General features: G+C 42.6%; 1 protein-coding gene across 10 annotated transcripts in view; it reads left to right on the top strand.

The window, feature by feature from the left end:
• cpeb3 (cytoplasmic polyadenylation element binding protein 3) overlaps positions 1 to 16,707 on the top strand; it is a 100,726-nt gene that overhangs the window by 52,481 nt on the left and 31,538 nt on the right. The window lies entirely within an intron of this gene.

The following is a 16,707-nucleotide window of genomic DNA, read 5'->3' as shown; positions in this document are numbered from 1 at the left end:
TACAGACCACTGTCGTTTCTATAGGACGGAAAATACACTTGTGTGTTACAGGAAAAAATATATCGTGTGTTTGACCCTGCTCTTGTGCTGTTAACTAGTGTCAGACATATCTCTCCATCACACCCCCGCAAAACCCTCTGCTGGCAATGAAAACTATGTCCATCTGCATATTGATCTAATGGATTCAAGATTCATCCTACCCCTCCCCCTACCCCCACACCACTACCACCACTCCACCGACTGCCTGCTCAGTACCCCCAGCCTGCCCAGTTCTCCCTCCCAGTCCAGTTTCCCGTAGAAGGTGGGAGAAGCAGAATTTGCAGGACTCATCATTCAGAGACAACCCATTATTTTTAAACAGTGACCTGCAAGGGGAAATATCCTCTCCAAATCCACCTTTTCAAGACCTCTCAGGATCTTTTATGTTTCAATCAAGTCGCATTTTACTCTTCTAAACTCCAGTGGATGCAAGTCTCACCTGTCCAATTTTTCCTTATAAAACAACCCGCCCGTTTCAGGTGTGGGCAATAAATGCTATGATGTGGAGATGCCAGCGTTGGACTGGGATAAGCACAGTAAGAAGTCTCTCAACACCAGGTTAAAGTCCAACAGGTTTATTTGGCAGCACTAGCTTTCGGAGTCTCAGGCTCCTGACATGATGAAGGAGCCTGAGACTCCGAAAGCTAGTGCTGCCAAATAAACCTGTTGGACTTTAACCTGGTGTTGTGAGACTTCTTACAATACATGCTGACCAGCCAGCGATATCCATGTCCCACAAAAAACTCCCCGCCTACTTCAGGTATTAATCTAGTAAACTGCTTTGAACTGCTTCCAGCATATTTGCATATTTTCTTAAATAAGCATCCTTTCTGGATGTATCACAGCTTGGTATGGTTCTTGCTCTGACCAAGATCGCAAGAAACTAAAAAGGGTTGTGAACGTAGCCCAGTTCATCACACCTCCCATCCATTGACTCTGTCTATACTTCCCGCTGCTTCAGAAAAACAGCCAGTATAATCAAGGACCCCATGCCCCTCGACATACTCTCTTCCACCTTCTTCCATCGGGAAAAAGATACACAAATCTGAGAGCCCATACTAACCGACTCATGAAAAGCTTCTTCCCTGCTGCCATCAGACGTTTGAATGGAACTACCACATTTTAAGCTCATCTTTCTCTACACTCCATCTATGAGTGCAACAGTACATTCTGCACCCTCTCGTTTCCTCCTCCTCTGTGCTCTATGAATGGTATGTTCTGTCTGTATAGCATGTAAGAAACCGTATTTTTCACTGCATCCCAATATATGTGACAATAATAAATGAAATCGAATCAAATGACCAATACCATACACAATACTCCAGATGTGACCTCACCAGTGCCCTGTATAACCTGCCTGCTTTTGTATTTGATTTCCTTGCAGTAAATGATAATATGCTATTGGCTTTTAGTTGTTGTATCTGTATTCTAGTCTTTTGTGATTCATGCACGAGGACACCCAGATCCCTTGGCAACTCCGAGCTCTGCAATAGCTCACATTTTCCCACATCATACTCCATTTATCAGATCTTGGCCATTCATTTAACCTATCTATACATTTTCGTAGCCTCCTTACGCCCTCTTCATACCTTATGCTGTCTTCACAACTCACTTTCTTACCTATCATTGTATTATCAGCAAATTTGGCAACCATCCCTTCAATCACTTCATCTAAGTCATTTATATAAATTGTAAGCAGTTGAGGTCCCTGATCCCTGTGGCACACTGCTCATTGCATTTTGCCAGCCTAAAAAAGACCCATTTATGCCTACTCTCTGCTTCCTGTTAGCCAGCCAATCTTCTAACCATGCCAATATGTTACCCTCTTTGAACTTTTATTTTCCACAATAACTGTGATGTGACACCTTCTGAAATGCTTTCTGGAAGTCGAAGTACAGTACATCCACCAGTTCCCCTTTGTCCACAATACCAGTTACTCCCTCAAAGAACCCCAATAAGTTGGTTGAACATGATTTCCCCTTTCACAAAACCATGTTGTCTCTGGCTGATTATCTTGAACCTATTCAAGTACCCTGCTATAGCTTCTTTAATAGTTCTAACATATTCCCTATGACAAATGTTAAGCTAACTGGCCTGTAATATCGTGCTTTCTGTCTCCCTTCCATTTTTGAATAAAGAAGTTACATTCCATCATCTTCCATTGGGGGAAAGATACAAAAGTCTGAGATCACGTACCAACCAACTCAAGAACAGCTTCTTCCCTGCTGCCATCAGACTTTTGAATGGACCTACCTTGCACTAAGTTGATCTTTCTCTACACCCTAGCTATGACTAACATACATCCTGCATTCTCTCCTTTCCTTCTATATGAACGGTATGCTTTGTCTGTATGGCATGCAAGAAACAATACTTTTCACTGTATACTAATACATGTGACAATAATAAATCAAATCAAACGTTTGCTGCTTTCTAATCTCGTGGAACCTTCCCCGGATTTAGGGAATTTTTGAAAATTAAAACCAACACATCATTCCTTTAAGATCCTAGGATGAAGTCCATCAGGATCTGAGGACTTGTCAGTCTGCAGCTCCAATGATTTGCTCAGTACCACTTCCCTGAAGATTGTAATTTTCGTGCGACCCTCCCTCTCTTCCATTCCTGATTTTCAGCTATTTCTGGGATGTTACTTGTATCCTCGATAGCGAAGACTGATGCAAAATATCTGTTCAATTCATCTGCCATCTCCTTATTTTCCATTGTTATTGCTGCAGACTTACTTTCTGCAGCAATAGGACCATGCTCACTTAATAAACTTTTAAAAATATTGTCTTTCTATTTCCAGCTAGCTTTCTCTTCTACTTCAATTTTTCCCTACTCATTAATTTTGTCCCCTCTGCCTGCCCCCGTCCCCCATTCTTGACCTCTCGCTCTCTCCTGCCTGCCCCCTTCCTCGCTCCACCTCTTTCTCCCCCCCACACATTGTCCTCTCTCTTTGATATCCCTTTCCTGACCCACATTGTCAAGATGTCCCATAGCCTTTGTTTCTTTACGGAAAATAGCTAGTTGATGAGTTACCAGCTGATGGAACTCATTGTCACATAACCCAGCCAAAGCTTATGCTGGGATATGAGCCTAGAGGAACAAGGCATGGAGTACAGTTGCAAGATTAGGTTGGTATTTGTAATGTTTCTATGATGAACCTTCCCACTTGTGACTTGGTGTCATGCTTGGGAGCTCATTGAAAGCAGTTTCCAAATCTGCCTTGTCCTGTGTCTGAGGCTGGAATGTGCCATTTATTTTCTTTCATGCCTTATGTTGTGATGTTTATTTGGATGGACATCATTTGTCAGTAGGGTAAAATAACACTTTGCTGGATGGACAAGTAAGTAAATGATTTCAAATCATTTGCAAAAAAAAAATTAGATTTTAGAAAGCTTTGGATGACTAATCATATTTAGAAATCTGAGATTGAATTACACCGTGGTATTCTATTCTGGTGATGAATGTGATTTGCAAAGCAATTTCCAGCTCAGTTATCAGTTGGTCGTGCTGCTAATTTTGAATAGGAGGTTTGAATAGACAGTCGTACATGATCTGGGCTATGTTTAACTGGGCTCGGTTTCTGTTAGTCATTGGAAGATTTCTGTGTGGTTTATTCTCACACTTGCACATTCAGAAAGCTCATTGATCGAGTAACATTAAAAAAATTATGACTAGTTATGAAATAATAAAGTTCAATATTTATCTGAAAAACCACATGATATTGTGGTTTTTTTAAAGAAGTTGCTGACAGCAGTAATTTAAGGAGTCTCCCTTTTAATCTGACCGATAATCTTTATTTTAAAAAAAGTCAGTGTCCCCATCTGATGCCAATTAGTTTGTACATTGTGGACCTGCACCCAGTAAATCACTGCCAGGTTACAGGATAGCTCTAACTGAGTCTAGTAATGAAATGATGTTTGTGTTAAGCGTGCGCAATATTAATGTCGTTAATTTTTCACTGACGTGACTGTGTGGTGTTATATCACTGCCTTGGGTTATTTGTGGCTGAGTACAAACTATTTATAGGATTTCAATATGGCTGTGGAGTGCAGCATTGCTTGCATGCTTCCAACCACATCTGATACACAGATGCCTAAAGGGCTCTCAAACTTTGAAGCTTCTGTTCAGTCACATGCTTACATTTTTGCAGTGTAGACACCCAGATTACCAGCCCCAGAATTAAATACTTTGCCAAACGGTTGGGAAATTTTAATAAAATGTGAAAGCAGCCCACTAGGATGATGATGTACAACAGGAATTGACATGCTACTAAGATGGTTTGTGACCAATGAGAAAAAAGCACATGATTCTTAATTAGCTCTGTAAATCTGCAAGTGTATAACATTTTGCCATGCTTGTTGTGAAGAATAATGCTGGGTTAGCAGCAGGGTCTGTTTAGGACTGATGTATTCACTGACCTTCTGAAGTTACTGGTTGACTTTATCATTCTGTAATATATACATAGCTTACTCACTGGTTTTGCTCACATTTTAAAATGGGATCTATACAAGTTTGTTTTTAGCAGGAATTAAATATTACTTCTGTAATTCTAGCTATTGTAAGTCCTGCTGAAGAAAATTGATGTCTACCCAGTTAGTGGGCGGGATTCCCTGTCTCGACTGTGGAGGGACCTGTTGTGAGCGACAACAGAAAACTTGGCATTCTAGCCAAAGCTCTATTCACTTTCAGCGGCATCAGAAAATACTAGCCATGAACGAGGACACAAACGTTTGACCACTGTTTGTGCTGCAGGCTATTCATTGCATATTCTTACGTGGACTTTGGGAGAGCAGGGTAGTGGCGATAGTCTTGGATGCTCCAATAAAGGACAGGGCATAGACATAGTTGGATAAATGGCCTCCTTATGTATGTACTGCAAGTTTCTAAAGGAGAGATTTGGTTTATCAGAGAGGATCTCTCTTGGCCATTATTGCCTCTTTCCGCCACATGGAAAACTTAACTGTACAGCTGAGACCATTTTTAAGAAACTGTCAACTATTTGTGATAATAGAGATCTTAGAAGGAAAATGTATCCTTTTAAAGTTAACATGAAATCTCCTGTAGTGCTGCTTACAGTCAGACAATGTGTAGTGCTGTAAGTGCAGGGACATGTGGAGGGTATAAAATGTAGTTGTAAGCTCCTTTAAGGCTTTTGAATAAACACTAGAATGCTATGTCAATTAAGTGGTTGTGCTATTAACACTGGATGAGTACGTCATTTACCACCACCACCTGCATGTTCTCCTTCAAGCCATTCACCATTCTGACTTGGAATTGTATTGCCGTTCCTTCACTGTCGCTGGGTCAAAATCCTGGAACTTCCACCCCTTAGAAAATATTAACAGGATTAGACATAGCCAACGTGAATTTATGAAAGGGAAATCATGTTTGACAAACCCACTGGGATGTTTTGAGGGTGTAACTAGCAGAATAGACAAGGGAGAACCAGTGGATGTGTTGTATTTGGATATTCAGAAAGCTTATTAAAGTACATAAGAGATTGGTGTGCAAAATCCAAGCACATGGGATTCAGGGTAATATATTGGCATGGATGGGGAATTGATTAGCAGGCAGGAAACAGGGAGTAGGAATAAATGAGTCTTTTTTGAAGTGGCAGACAGTGACTAGTGGGATCCCACAGGGATCAGTGCTTGGGCCCCAGCTATTTACAATATACATTCATGATTTGGATGAGGGAATCAACTGTATTATTTCAAAGTTTGTGATGATACGAAACTTTGAGGGAATGTGAGTGGTGAAAAGAATGTTGAGGCTTCAAGGCAATTTAGACAAGTTGATGAGTGGGCACATACATAGCCGATGCAGTATAATGTGGATAAATCCACTTCGGTCGGAAAAACAGAGTGGGAGAGTATTATTTAAATAGTGATAAATTAGGAAATGTTGATGTACAATGGGTCCTGGGTTGCCTTGTACACCAGTCACTGAAAGCAGGTGTGCAGGTACAGCAAGCAGTTCAGAAGGCAAATGGTATGTTGGTGTTCATTGCAAGAGGATTTGAGTACAGGAGCAGGGATGTCCTACTGCAGCTTTACAGGGCCTTGTGCAAGACCACACCTGGAATACTTTGTGCAGTCTTGGTCTCTTTTCCTAAGAAAGGATTTACTTGCCATGGAGGCAGTGCAGCAAAGGTTCACCAGACTGATTGATGGGATAGCAGGATTGTCATATGAGGAGAGATTGGGTCGACTGGGCCTGTATTCACTGGAATTTAGCAGAAGGAGAGGGGGTCTCGTCGAAATGTATACAATTCTAATAGGGCTGTACAGACTGGATGCGGGGATGTGTTTCCTCTGGTTTGGTGGGGGCGGTCACAGTGTCAGCATACAGCATAGGCCATTTAGGACTGAGATGAGGACAAACTTCTTCACCTAGAGGGTGGTGAACCTGTGGAATTCCCTACCACAGAAGGCTGTGGAGGCTAAGCCACTGAATATAGAATCCCTACAGTGCAGAAGGAGGCCATTTGACCCATCGAGTCTGCACCGGCCACAATCCCACCCAGGCCCTATCCCTGTAACCCCACGTATTTACCCTGCTAATTCCTCTGACACTAAGGGTCAATTTAACGTGGCCAATCAATGTAACCTGCACTGTGGTTAGCATTGCTGCCTCAGCGCCAGGGACCTGGGTTCGATTCCCAGCTTGGGTCACTGTCTGTGGGGGGGGGTCTGCACGTTCTCCCCGCATCTGCGTGGATTTCCTCTGGGTGCTCCGGTTTCCTCCCACGCTTCAAAGATGTGCGGGTTAGGTTGATTGGCCATGCTAAATTGCCCCTTAGTGTCAGGGGGACTAGCGAGGGTAAATACATGGAATTATGGGGATAGGGCCTGGGTGGGATTGTGGTTGGTACAGACTTGATGAGCCGAAAGGTCTCCTTCTGCACTGAAGGATTCTATGATTTTTGGAGTGTGGGAGGAAACCGGAGCACCCAGAGGAAACCCACGCAGACATGTGGAGAATGTGCAAACTTCACACAGACGAGGTCGGAATTGAACCCTAGTCCCAGGCACTCTGGCAGCAGTGCTAGCCACCGTGCCACCCATAATTAAGAAGGAAATAGATTTCTAGACTCTCAAGGTGTCAAGGGGTATGGACAGAGTGCAGGAGTACAGTGTTGAAGTAGAGGATCAGCCGTGATTACATTGAATGGCAGAGCAGACTCGAAGGGCTGAATTACCTGCTGCTCCTTAACCAGCAGCAGTTCAAGAAGGCAGCTCACCACCACTTAAGGGCAATTGGGGATGGGCAATAAATCCTGGCCTGGCCAGCAAAGCTCACATCCGATGAATTAATAAAAATAAAGGCTGTTACCATCCTGTCTCCAATATTTTATATTGGACAGTTTATTCATAGTTTTTTTTGAAGTGTGATACAGGATGTTGAAGTGTGACCGGAAGAAAGTGTGCTCTCGATATACTGTTTCGTGAGATTTTTATAGATCTCCCATGTATTATTCACAAAATTGGATGGCATCAAGTCATAAAATCATAGAATAGCTGCAGCACGGAAAGAGGCCATTTGGCCCGTTGTGTCCACTCTGGCCTTTAATCCCACTCCCTTGTCTTTCCTTGTAGCCCTGCAATTATTTTCTCTTCAGTTAAATATCCAATTTCCCTCTGAAAGTCATGATTGAATCTGCCTCCGTCACCCTCTCAGGCAGGATATTCCAGAGCCTAGCCATACACTGCATAAAAGAGAAAGCTGTTTTGTTTTTAATTCATTTACAGGATGTAAGTGTCGCTGGCTAGACCAGCATTTATTGTCTAGCCCTAGTTGCCCTTGAGAAAGTGATAGTGAGTTGCCTTTTTGAACCGCTGCCATCCCTGAAGCATAGGTAGACCTACAGTGCTGTTAGGGAAGGAATTCCAGGATTTTGACCCAGCAACTGAGAAGGAACAGTGATTATCGTTTCAAGTCAGGATGGTGAGTGACTTGGAGGGGAATCTCCAGGTGGCTGTGTTCCAATGTTTCTGCTGCTCTTGTCCTTCTATATGGTAGCAGTTGTGGGTTTAGAAGGCCTTGCCTGAGGGACCTTGATGAGTTCCTGGAGTACATCTTGTAGTAGATGGTACACATGGTTGCCACTGCTCATTGGTGGTGGAGGGATTGAATGTTTGTGGAGTGGTTAGTAATCAAGCGGGCTCCTTTGTCCCAGAAAATGCCGAGCTTCTTGAATGTTGTTGCTGCGATCATCCAGGCAATTGGAGAGTATTCCATTACACTCCAGATTTATGACTTGTAGATTGTGGACAAGCTTTAGGGAGTCAGGAGGTGATGTATTCGCTGTGGGATTCCTAGTCTTTGACCTGCTCTGGTAGCCACTGTATTTATATGGCTAGTCCAGTTCAGTTTCTGGTCATTGGTAACTCCAGGATGTTGATGTGGGGGATTTAGCGATGGTAATACCATTGAATGTCAAAGGGCAATGCTTAGATCCTTTCTTGTTGGAGATGGTCATTGTTTGGCATTTGTATAGCATGAATGTTAACTTGCACTTGTCAGCCCAAGCCTGGATATTGTCCAGGTTTTGCTGCATTTGGACATGGACTGCTTCAGTATCTGAGGAGTCATAAATGGTGCTGAATATTGTGCAGTCATCAGCAACTAACCCCATTTTTGACCTTATGATGGAAGGAAGGTCATTGATGAAGCAGCTGAAGATGATTAGGTCCAGGACACTACCCTGAGGAGCTCCTGGAGTTGAGATGATTGGCCCCAATCATCACAACCATCTTCCTTTGTGCTAGATATGATTCCCCCCCACCTCCCCGATTCCCATTGACTCCAGTTTTGCTAGGGCTTCTTGATGTCAAATGTTGCCTTGATGTCAAGATCAGTCACTCTCACCTCACCTCTGGAATTCATCTCTTTTGTCCATGTTTGAACCAAGGCTGTAATGAGGTCAGGAGCTGAGTGGCCCTGGCAGAACCCAAACTGGGCTTCACTGAGCAGGTTATTGCTGAGTAAATGCCACTTGATAGCGCTGTTGATCCCTTCCATCACTTTACTGATGATCGAGAGTAGACTGATGGGCTGGTTTGATTTGTCTTGTTTCTTGCGTACAGGACATAACTGCGTAATTTTCCACATTGCCGGGTAGATGCCAGTGTTGTAGCTGTACTGGAACAGCTTGGCTAGGGGCGTGGCAAGATCTGGAGCATAAATCTTCAGTACTATTGCCGGAATATTATCAGAGCTCATGGCCTTTGCAGTATCCAATACCTTCAGCTGTTTCTTGATGTCATGTGGAGTAAATAGAGTTGGCTGAAGACCGACATCTGTGATACTGGCGGCCTCCAAAGGAGGCCGAGATGGATCATCCACCCAGCACTTCCAGCTGTAGATTGTTGTGACTGCCTTATCTTTTGCACTGATGTGCTGAACTCCACCATATCGAGGATGGGGATATTTGTATAGCCGCGTCCTCCAGTGAATTGTTTAATTGTCCACTACCATTCACGGCTGAACTGTGGTAAGACTGCAGAGCTTAGATCTGATCCATTAGTTATGGAATTGCTTGGCTCTGTCTATTACTTGCTGCTAATGTTGTTTGGTGTGCAAGTAGTCTTGTGCTGTAGCTTCAGCAAGTTGACACCTCACTTTTAAATATACCTGATTTTGCTCCTGGCATGCCCTCCTGCACTCTTTACCACAAAGCCAGGGGATTAACCCTGGTTCAGTCATGGTAGAGTGGGGTTTATGCTGGACCATGGAATTACAGATTGTGGTTGTGTACAATTCTGCTGATGACCCACAATGCCTCATGGATGCCCAGTCTTGAGGTGCTAGATCTGTTCAAAATCTATCTCATTTAGCACGGAGGTAATGCCACACAACACAATGGAAGGTATCCTCAATGTGGAGATGGGACTTTGTCTCCACAAGGACTGTGTGCTGGTCACTCCTACCGATATTGTCAATCTAAGTCCCCTGTTTATAATGTCCTCGATAATAGATTCTAGCATTTCCCTATGACAGATGCTGAACTAACTAGCCTTCAATTTGCTGTTTCTTGTCTCCCTCCCTTTTGCATGTTGGCAATTGAATTAGGCACCGTAGTTATGATGAAAGGCTGCAGAATTTGGGAATGTTTGCATTGAAAAAAGGGAAAGCCAATATAAGTATTGAAGACTAATTCTACAAGAGGGCATAGACTCAAAATCAAATGCAGGAAGGTGAAAAGATGGTTTAACTTTAAACTACTTGGTGCAAATGGTGATGACTATACAGAATGAAGCTTTTTCATTGCAAGTGGGCATTGTCAGTAAGGCCAGTGTTTATCGGTCCTCCCAATTGCCTCAAGGAAGGCAGCTCATCACCATCTCAACTGCTACAGTCCACATGGTACACCCAGAGTGCAGTTAGGGAGGGAGTTCTGGGATTTTGAACTAACCACAGTGAAGGGAGGGTGATATAATTCCAAGTCATGATCCTGTGTGACTTGGCAGTAGCGGGCTGCCTCTATCAGTAAATTTGGAATTGGACAAGGGCCCAATTTACTCCAACTTTTATAAATCAAAGAAAGGTTTAATAAAGAAACTTCATTACTCCAAACTTGGGACCTCACCCTTGGCCACTCTAAGCTCCCCTGCAATTCACAACACATTTTTATTTATAATGAGTCACCATCACATCATTCTGTAATTGGTTCCATGGTTTACTGGGTCAGTTGACCCTTCCAGCTTGTTACCATTGGTCACATTACATCCAATATAAAGTTGTCACCGGTTGCATTCTAACACCCAAAGAAAAATCTAGTGGAGGATGAAAGGAAATTATTGGCATATTATATTTCTTAGACTACTGTGGCCTTTTTGGCCTTGTAGATTTCTATGTTCTTTATTAGTTTGTTGGAGCTTTTGGAGCTGTTGGTCAGCCCTTGCTGGTTTTCTAGGTTGACCTGGTTGAGTTCCTTAAGTTGTTGATTATGGAAGGTGGAGGACAATCGCTGACAACTAAAACAGAAAGTTGATCTCTGAGCTAACCACTGGTTAGTTATTCCTGACTATGCAATGGGAACCTGCTTAATTCAAGTAGCGAAATGACTTTAACCAGGTAAATGAAGTAATCTAGTTCCGATATGTGTTGTGACCTCCGTAAAGCTGAAACAAGGTTCTGGAGTTGGTTTCCATGAGGATAAAACAGCAAACTTTGCCAAATGCAAGGGCAACTAATTAACATGGGAGGGCTGGCTGCTTTTGGGATCATGCTGGGCCAATCTGGAATACTGACAAAAACTGCTGCATCATGTGGTTTCTTGACACATTTTAAAATTCTGTCAGAACCGATGCCACATTTTTTGTACGTTGATGCAAAAATGTAATAGCAGAAATTTCAAACTACATTATCTAATCAAGCAATCAAAGCAAATCTGTTACAACAGCAGATGCTTTCAACAAAAATATTTATTGCACCCTCTGTGGATGGCCTTTAACAATTATTATGGGATGGAATATTCCTTGCTGGCAGTCAGGTGCTGTATTCATCCTGCGAAAGGAACTGAGTCTTTTCATATGGAACATGCATTTTACGAAGAACACGATAAATCTTAAATTTATGTGAATGTGGAGAGATATTACTTTGTGCTCGTATAACACTATCAGCTAAATGACAAAATTGTATCTAAAATATTTTGTAAAAATGTCTTTACTTGAAGGAGTTGTAGTGAATAAAATTGCCTTTTGGAATGCAGCAGGAAATCCCCATTCCTGTTTTCAGCTTGTTTTCTTCTCTGTGCAGCTTCCACCGCACCTTTTGGGAAGTAGGAAACGGAGTTTCTAGTTGACGTGCTGTCAGAATTTCCCTAATCTGTCCTTGAAACTAGGTGGTACAAGGACATGCATATAGTCTAATTTGAATTTTTGTCTCTTCCCCCGTGTAATTCTTATTGCCCTGTTTTCATATTTCATTTTATGTCACAAATTTGCATTGGGCCATGAGTTGCCACTTTTTATTTTGGCTTAACAGTTGGCTGCCCCTCCCCCCTGCTGCCACAGTATGATTGCTTCTATATCTTAATCATGTTACCATCGTTTATGTACGAGTCTTGGTGGTGGTAATTCTTGAAACTATTTGACCACTCCAATCTGGTAACCTAGTTCTAACCTAAATTTTAATGCTTCCTTGCATTTATTTTGAGTTGCTGGATCACGATCAATTGTTCTTATTTCCCTTCATGATTCACCGTGGTGCAGAAACCTGTTTGTAGCAATCCCACTGCTACGCTGGCTGAGATCAGGACGGAATGGAGATCATAACCAAAACCATCCTGGTCTGAAACAGGGGCCTGAATTTTTGCCAAGTCAGAAGGGCGCCACACCTTGGTCAAAATGGTGCCCGTACCAGAATCTGGAAGTCATGCCCCTAAACCCGGCACTCACCATTCTCGTGGAGAGGAAAGGCAGGATGTTTCTTTTTTTAAAAAAAATATGCAGTTCATAAAGGCATATTCAAAAGTGTAACTGCCTTCAGACAAGCAATTTTAATTACTGGAATGTCCATAACATGACTCATGGCCATTAGACTTTTCAGGAAAAACCTTAAACATAAGAAATAGGAGCAGGAATAGGCCATCTAGCCCCTCGAGCCTGCCCCGCCATTCAATAAGATCAAGGCTGATCTGATAGTGGTTTAGTTCCACTTACCCGCCCACTCCCCATAACCCTTAATTCCCTTATTGATCAGAAATCTATCTACCTGTGTCTTAAACATATTTAACGAGGTAGCCTCCACTGCTTCAATGGGCAGAGAATTCTAGAGATTCACTACCCTCTGAGAGAAGAAGTTCCTCCTCAACTCTGTTCTAAACTGACTCCCCCTTATTTTGAGGCTGTGTCCTCTAGTTCTTGTTTCCTTTCTAAGTGGAGAACCTGCTGGAGTTCTTTGGGCGAGACCCAGCTGTTCCTCTGGAATTATTAAGATTACACATGAATTTGCATAAACATTTGCATAAGGTCTGTGGAACTGTCAAGTCATTTAAATCTTCTGTTGTTTAAATTTTGTGCAAAAAAAAATAGCCTGCAGTTCAAAAAAGATCCATGTTTATAATTTTACTCAATGGTTATTGACATATGCCTGGGGGTATATTACAGGATTAGGTTGTGAAATGTTTTAACAGCACTATCAGTGGGAGTGGGGCTCCATGTTCACAGTTTGGTTGATAGCTCCAAGTGGTCATAAAGAAATTGGGTGTATTTATGGGCCCATGGACACAAATGTTTATTTTTTATAATGAGTTCAGTACTTTAAGGTATTAAAATGTATTAAATGAGCTTTCATCAATTAGTATTTTTTAATATGGTAAAGTCTGTAATCATAGAAACCCTACAGTACAGAAAGAGGCCATTTGGCCCATCGAGTCTGCACCGACCACAATCCCACCCAGGCCCTACCCCCATATCCCAACATATTTTACCCGCTAATCCCTCTAATCTACACATCCCAGGACACTAAGGTGCAATTTTAGCATGGCCAATCAACCTAACCCGCACATCTTTGGACTGTGGGAGGAAACCGGAGCACCCGGAGGAAACCCACGCAGACACGAGGAGAATGTGCAAACTCCACACAGACAGTGACCCAAGCCGGGAATCGAACCCAGGACCCTGGAGCTGTGAAGCAGCAGTGCTAACCACTGTGCTACCGTGCCGCCCTAAGTAATAGATACTTAGAACTTCATTTTATTTCATCTCAAGTTGGCTCCTGAGGTCTTTCCATGGTGAATACTCTGAGTTATCATGGTAAGTGAAAGGCATGGTTTGCCATGAATTGGCACTAAGTTGGCATTGTGTCTATAAAGGACCATGGGGTGGGTATTGGGGCATAGGTTGACATGGAGGATATGAGGATCCATGGGGGTTAGTAGAGAGGCATAAATTAGCATTGAGATTGTCCCCGTTGTGGGTAGATGGGGCATAGGTTGGCATGGAGAGTATGTAGGGCCATGGAGGTTGGTTGAGGTCACATGAGATGATATGGGGAGGTATGGGTGAGGGAGTATGGGGGCTGTTTTGTTTCTTGCTTTTTTCCCCCAGTTGAGAGAAGTTCCCAGCATATTGAGGTGGGCTGTTAAGCAGCCCCTGTGGCTCCCTCTACACTGTTTCTAGGGTCGACGGGACCACTTCCAGTTAGCACCGCTCCTCAGAACGAAAATATGACTGGGTTTGCAGAGTTGGGAATTCACTCCCAAGTCAGGAGCCAAAAGATGGGAAAATTCCCAATTCCCTCGCACTCAAATCTGGCATGAAAATTCAGCCCAAAAGGTAGAAATTGCTCATGGGGCCAAATGAGTCTATGGAGAGAAAGGGGCATGGTGCAGATTGGCTGCAAGGGGCCATGGCAAAAATACCAACTTGTTTCCCTGCCTCAGTTCCTTGACTTGTTGAGTGTTTGCAGCGCTTTGGGTTTTTTTTTGAGTTTCGGTAACTATAGTTTGTTTTTGCTTGTGACTGTCCTGCTCTATCTACATGATGCATCTATTCACTTGATAAACACAGCCAGTCACTCAAAGACCTTTAGACTTTGCACTTTTTGAAAATTGCAAGAGTAACAATATCAGTGGAAAGATTGATATGGCAATTAGCCAACTAGAGGTAGCGTTTGTATTTCTAATGACCCTGCATACCTGTGACTTGAATGTTCTTCTTGAAATTCCTTAGTCACAGGCAGCGAAGCACAAGTGCTTTGCAGGACCGCTATCTGTGTGAAAGTTTTCGTGACAGACAGGTTAAATATTTCTCCTCCAGATGAAGGCACTGAACCCCAGTTGTCCGCTGTGACAAACTGCATGTTTGTTTTCTGTCGAAATGTAAGATTAGCCAGGTAATGTTTAGTTTTGATGTGGTATTATCTGTCCCATCAATCAATGGAGACAGAGCAGGGGTGCTGTGTTTCCTAAATTTAAATAACGTTGTAGGGTTATGTTGATGTGCTTTCATTCCGCATGACATAACTGCCAGGTTTTTTTTTTTGAAACTACAAAGGGATGAGTTTCACCAGTAGCACTATGTTGTTGATCACTTTTTAAGATACAGGAAGAGCAGTAATATCCATGAAGATGAGCTTTAGTTATACATCCTGGATAGGATGTGATGGAGATATTTATCATTTGCAAACTTACAAAAATCATGTTCTAAGTTGCTTCGCCATCCAACAAACCTATTTAGATTTTGTACTAAGCAAAATTTGCCTATCCTTCAATCACTGATTTGGGTAGGCAAATTATGAATGATTTGTGTGGTGTAGAATCTGTCTGTTTGAGTTACGACATGCTAGGTTTGTGCCCTTAGAACCAGTTCTTCAGCCAACTTATAAACAAGAATCAGAAAGTGTGTCTCACTTTTCTTCCTATGTATCATTTACACACTCCTGTGATGAATTTCTAATAATCTCCTTTTGGAAATTAGGCAAGGGGTTTTATGTCACATCTACTTCTGTGTTTCACCTTTTAGCTTTAATCCTGTTGTCCACATGATTTTAGTCAAATTAATTTGTATTAGGCGCTGCATCACATTTGAAAATTATTATTTAAAAATGTCCTGAATCAGGCTAATTAATTTGTGTCAGGTGTTTCACAATTAGAAGAGGGAAGGAAAGAAATGAATTGCCTTTGGAAGCAGACTTCTTCAAAATTTTACATCTGGAACAAAGTGTTTCCTTCATGTTATGCTTTGGTGAATCAGTGTGATGTAATGAAAGGGTCATTGATGCACTCTTATGGTTTTCCCCGTAAGATGAATTCTCTGATGCCCTCAGACATTTGAGCAGTCTGGAGGTAAGGCTCAAAAGGGGACCGGGAAAACCTGAATTACTAATTAGGGAGTTTAAGAAAAAAAACTCCTTCAGATACAAGTATCACTAGCAACATCAGCATTTATTCTCATCACTAGTTTCCCTTGAAATGGTGATAATAGGCTCTTCTTAAACCTGTGCAGTCCATGTTTAGAATGAGCTCCCACAATGCTGTTAGTTAAGCAATGCGCCAGGATTTTGACTCCATGACAATGAAAGCACGACTATATACTTCCAAGCCAGAATGGTGTGTTACTTGGACACCTTGTCGATGATGCTGCCCTTGTCCTCCTGAGTAAGGCTTGTCCAACCTTTTTGCTGGGTGGGGGGGTCATTTCTAATTTTCTTCCTCACTTGAGAGGCCGAGGAACAAATTTCAGAAAGATGAGGTTTGGTACAACATTAAACTGAATTTCAAAAACATTGTGATGTTAAGGGAAGGCTTGCTGAGCAAAAGGAAGCATTGGCAAAGCATTAAGTTGAGTTTTTTAAAAAAAGTAATTAACAAAAATGACCAATGTGTGACAGGTTCAGTGTTGTGTGCTAGGCTCACTCCCATCTTAGGGTGCTCATTCACTCGCCCTCACTCACTGTGTGAATGTGAGAGAGTTGTGGTAGTGAGATTGAGTGAGAAAGGTAGACACACTTTCCCACTCTCCTACGGATACACCCACACACCCCCCCATAGACACTCTCACTCCCACAGATGCACGCGCTCACTCCTACATGTGGATTTTTTCCCACAGCCAAACTCCCACACATGCATTTCTCTCTCTCGCTCCCACTCACCCGCCTCCCGTCTCTTATCAGTAGCTGGATCACAGGAGCGGCCTGTGACTGGAGGAGCAGTTC

The sequence above is a fragment of the Mustelus asterias genome, chromosome 11 (genome assembly GCF_964213995.1).
Source record: "Mustelus asterias chromosome 11, sMusAst1.hap1.1, whole genome shotgun sequence".
Classification (NCBI taxonomy): domain Eukaryota; kingdom Metazoa; phylum Chordata; class Chondrichthyes; order Carcharhiniformes; family Triakidae; genus Mustelus; species Mustelus asterias.
This window is presented reverse-complemented; position numbering and strand designations above follow the sequence as displayed.